The sequence below is a fragment of the Aptenodytes forsteri genome, unplaced genomic scaffold (assembly GCF_000699145.1).
Source record: "Aptenodytes forsteri isolate BGI_AS27 unplaced genomic scaffold, ASM69914v1 Scaffold492, whole genome shotgun sequence".
In the NCBI taxonomy this organism is placed as follows: Eukaryota; Metazoa; Chordata; class Aves; order Sphenisciformes; family Spheniscidae; genus Aptenodytes; species Aptenodytes forsteri.
In genome coordinates, this window is record NW_008794172.1 from 1,435,841 (window position 1) to 1,441,031 (window position 5,191).

A 5,191-nucleotide genomic window follows, 5' to 3' on the forward strand; every position below is an offset into this window, starting at 1 on the left:
GCTGGCTGCCTGCCCCAGCAGGCCGCAGAGCCGTTCCCCGGTGCTCGCGTCCCTGTAGCCCGCTGCGCGCCTCGCTCATGCGCCCTTAGAGCCGTTCTACGCGCCGCCTCCTTCCCTCCCCCAACCTGCCCGGGACCGGGCGGGCGACAGTGCCGGGGCCGGGGGCGGCTGCAGCCCCCCTGGCTCGTTGTGCACCGCTGGGGATTCGCCGCGAAACCGTAGCGTAGAGTCGGGGCGGCAGCGCACCGTCGAGCCTAGCGGCTCCTAGCGTAGAGTCGGGGCGGCAGCGCACCGTCGAGCCTAGCGGCTGCGAGCTCCGGCCCGGGGTTTCGCCCCAGAGGTGGCGGTGCCGGACGCGGCTTTCCCGTGGAGGGACCCACGCGCCTCCAGGGGAGCTCGGGAGGGCTCCGGGGCGCAGTACGGACCTGGGCCGTTGCCGCGACCTAGCCCTGCTCTGCGCCACCCGGGCTCCAGAGCCCCCTTTTCTGAAGTCATCCTTGGGGAGTGGGTGTCGGTGGTGGTGAGCGTAGCCGCCCAGTCCCCTAGTTAGCAGCTGTCCAGTGTGCTGTGGCATTGAAGGAGGACACTGCGGTGGATTTCTGGATTTTTTTTTTTATAGGGGGATTCATCCCACGAGGGGGGACGCGGCATTGGAGCATGCACAAAAATACCGCGGGGCAAATAGTGCTGGTGGATATTTGGTGGCCAGGCATCAAGGGAGCAGAAGCTCACAGGCTGATCGCATTCAAGACAGCTGGCAGGGCATCCATAAGAAGCGATCCAGGCCTTAAAGGTAAAGACAAAAAGCTGTATTCAGTGAAGTAAAATGGGTAGCCAATGGAGACAGAGAGGGTCGATAAAAATCACAGGAGTGTGGCAGAAGATCCACTAGGCTCTACAGAGGTAGCATCCTTTTTTTCTGGAAAGAAATTTATATTATTTGGGAGATAGAGAGGCTAGGAACAGATGAGTTTTTAGCTTGCAGAGTCCTCTCTCCCGCTCTTCAATCCTTAAAAGTCCTCAGCAGTAAGGACAGGACAATCTATTAGCCACTTATCAGATGCAATACTAAGTAATAATTTAGGAGTATAGCTACTTTGGTCAGTCAAGGTCTTAGGAGTAAAACATCCTTTTAAAATATATATATATATATGAAGGCTAGTCTGCAGCACAGAACACTATTCTGGAAGAATAACCAAGCTATTTATCAAAGTATTTACTAAACATTCATGACAATTTTATGCTTTATAGAATTTAATGTATAATTAAATACTAATTTCTCCAAAGCTGTTCATTAGTGATATGTCATTACGGTGACAAATGGCATTAATTAAAGAGAAAGTAGAAATGCTTCCCAGTATTCTCCTAAGGTTTACCTGAACAAATAGCATTTTCCTTCTTCCGAGCCAGGGTACAAACAGCAGTGCTTCCATCTGCAGCGATCACTGCTGTGATTGTAAAAGTATAAGACGACTTCTAAAACTTGTAAAAATAGAGTGAGAAAGGCATGTGGAGACTTGTCAGAGGCCGCTTCGATCATTGTTAAATAGATTTCCATTTAATTTGTAAAAATGCTTGCATGAATACTGTTTCTTTAGTCAAGTCACAGTTAAACAAGTAATTGCCAAATCTGTTCTACTTCTTTACAGTTAGTTCTTCACTGCAGATTGTTTAAGGATTTATTCAGTGTGGTTTTGCAGATACGATGGCAGCAATATTGCTAAATGCATACAGGATCAGCTGGTTTCTTCAAATATAAGTTAATCATTGCAAGAACAGCTAATAATGCTTTACCAGTCTGCTGCAGTTACCAGGAGAAAAAAAAATCAAATTGCTGTTTCTTGTATCCTTGGACTTTTTTTTCTTGAAGCAACTTTCAGTTATTATTTTACAAGAGAAAAGAAAAAGATAATGAACAACAAAAAGAAGGAAAATCTCATGAAATGCAAAACCCTACAAATCAGTTTTCAGTTCTGTGCAGTTATAGGAGATTTAAACTTACACTACCGTGCTATGATTGCATCACTGAATGCAAACATGATTCTGAAATACTGTAGACTATTTTATTACATGACAGTTGAAGGGTTTTCTTTTAAACAACACTGTATTTTGCACAGATTTTATGGGTTTAGTAATTACTTTTTTTGGAGGGAAGCACTGTGCAGGGAGATAAGAAACCCCTATTAAAAAACATCTCGCAAGTGGGGTACTGTGCTGTGATTTGTCAGTCATGCAGAATAACTGTCTATTTTCTTACAAAAAATGGAGAACTTAAAATTTTGAAGGTGAATGTGTTGCCCTTTTAAAGACCGCTCTTTCTCCCAACAACTACCCGTTCAAGCAGAAAGTAAGCAAATATTTCCAAGGTGAAAGCACGTCTTTTGTCTGCTCTTAATAAAATAATGAAGTGACAAATTCCAGTTTCTGAAGGAAAGCCTGCCTAAAATCTAGGAGATAAAAATCTCTGAACCTCAGATGATTATGTTTTCAAACACTAGTGTCAGGCTGAAAACAGGCTGAAAAAGATCCAAAGTTCACAGTCAGATAGATTTTCCTTTGGCTAGAATTAGAAGAGAAGAGTGGAGTTCTATCAGCTATTTTGCTTTTTTCAGCTGTAGCTGAGTCAGATTGAAATACTGCTACGGAGTTGCAGAACTGGCCTCCATCATACCCGCTTTAGTTATGGATAATGTCTTTTCCTACGCGTGCCATCAAAATGCATTCAAAAATCAAAATGATTTGGAAAATGCAGTCAGGGTTATCCAGTTTGTGAACAGTCATTTGTAGAAATTTTTTTATGTCTAGTCTAGCCTTGAAAGACTTGAAGTTTCTCACTGCTTGTGAAGTACGTTGATATGCAGTTAACATAAAATAAGAAAAACATTCTATAAGATCATTTATTTTTTGACGAAGGCTACCAACTGGAATTCTTAGGTACAAACCATCCTTACTAACGCTTGAGGCATAAATCAATAACTTGTTTGCAGCAGATCAGTGAACAGAAATGATTCTACTGACCGTCAGGAATAGGTTTGGTTTGTTTTTTTTTTTAATATCTCATTAAAGAGATATTTGCAGGCAGTGGGGCTCTTCTCAGTCAGACTGAGTTTAGCAAGTTTGCTCTTTCAATAGGAACACAACTCCTTCTGTTTTGAAAGACCAGCACATGAGTAATGTATACTCAAGCCCCATGATACGCGTCTACATTATCCCAAGACGCAACTCTGCATGTCACTACTAGCCTTGTATTTTATCTACAGATCGCATCTACCCTGGCAGTAAGCAACACAGGAGTTTGTCCAGGAAGACCCAGGCTCCTACTTTCTACTTGACATTATGAAAAGCAGCTAATACAGTTGAAGGTCAGGATGTATCCACATGATTAATATGTGCAACCTGGGAGGGGGATCAGGAGGGGGAAATCAGAGGAAGGTGCTCCCATGATGGGCATACCCAGTATTCCTCCTGTGAACAAAAGAGTATCAGGTCACCCCACAACTGAAGATGGTGTCTGCAGGCAAGAAGCATGGGTCTTCTGCTAATTAACCTCCAACGTACCCTGAGGTACTGCTTACGCAGCAGTACAGACAGAACTCCTGTTGTTTTGGAATACAACTCCACCACTGCAGACAGCAGGTTTTTTTGTTTACCTGTAGTGGTAAACAAAAATTCATAATGAGCGTATTCCTGTTCGGATAGGCTAAGATGTGCCAGATTTGTACAGTGCAAATAGCCAGTTTGCTGAACAGTGCACTTCCCTAGTAAGCTGAAGGTTAATGTTAAAGGGAATTCAAACTGTACGTTTCTCCCCTGGCCGAGCACTTGGAAGAAACACAGCACTCCTGTTTCATCTTCCCTTCTGTGTGAGACTGAGACTATTACATCAGGTTTGGTGAGTGACTGTGGGAAGTGCAGATTGGAATAGGAGCAAGGCACCTGTCTATTCAGGAGGAGCATTCTTAAAAACCCCAGAGCCTCCGGAACGGGCAGGGAGCTATGCAGGAATTTTTAAAGATCCAAGTTTCAACTTTGGTACCTATGGCCTTTTATGAATGTAACCCATAATCTCTAGGTAAAGTCCATCAGCTCTCCGTTCAGCGTGTCTACAAGGAGTCTACTTAAGCTGAGATTTATGCCACTGACAGCAAATAAACCCCAAGATATTACCCCCTTCCCATGTATTTGTACTCTAATTTTAGACGTAGCGCGCAAAGAATGAGGAAGAGTTAAAGAATGGATGACAAGGAAAAAGAGTTAGATAAATAACGTCCAGTGCATACTGATACAGCCAAGTGTGTGTCTTAAGAATCATTAAACCGTTAAGGCTGACGTGTTTAGTTCTTGTGGATTATTCTGGAAATGATTGGTTGAGGGCATTCGAGAGGTTTGGGGGCTTTTTTTTTTTCCTACTTTAAGGAGATAGGTGAGTGAGGACAGGGCAGTAGAAAATGTTGCACAGTTAGAGAACAATAAAAGAAATGCAGACATTATTCCCCAGGAGTGGAGTAGGATTTAAAAATCAGGCATATGCTGTGCAACTAGCAAAGTCTGAACTGGCTCCAGAATGGGAGCGTAACTGTGTTACTGTGGTACTACATACATACTCATGAGCCCTGCTGAGAGCCAACAAGCTGCAGCGTCTGTGCAGCACTGAACGGGCCGTGCTGAAACACTGATGTGAGCTGTGTATTCTTTCCACCTTACTGCACTGTGCAGCATAGATAACGTGTGAAATCACATGACAAAAGCCATCAAGCACTTCTCAATTGGTGGTAAGGCTTGGCATCATCCACTTAACCTGCAAGGAAGGAGGAGTGTGGAATTACCAAACCTGGATATTTGTGTCCTGCCTGTACAGCTAGGTAATCAAATTTCTTTTCGGTGTGTGTTAGGATTAGCATCTTCGCATTCATTTAAGAGCTGACCTATCTCTCCATTTCCTTTTAAAATCCCTAGTGCTGCCGGCAGCATGGCCTCTCAGAGGATCACTCGGTGCCGCTCACATTATTCTAATCTCCGGCAGCCTGAACTCCGCTACCAGGGTGTTACGGTGAAACGCCATCTGTAAAGTGATCATTCATCCTCACCCGAGGGTCTCTGAGCACGGAACGAGGTGCTGACTGCAAACGGCTTGGAGCAAAAAGACGCCGGCGACCTATCTCCCAGCCCGGGGGCGGCACTCGCCGCTCCT

The 5,191-nt window shown here is 44.4% G+C and overlaps 1 long non-coding RNA gene across 1 annotated transcript; it reads left to right on the forward strand.

The window, feature by feature from the left end:
• The first annotated feature begins 629 nt into the window (after nucleotides 1-629).
• On the forward strand, nucleotides 630-5,147 carry LOC109279556. Its single transcript, XR_002086233.1, has 3 exons — nucleotides 630-793; nucleotides 3,261-4,862; nucleotides 4,957-5,147. It is a non-coding gene; the product is annotated as an uncharacterized LOC109279556 (long non-coding RNA).
• Nucleotides 5,148-5,191: the final 44 nt, after the last annotated feature.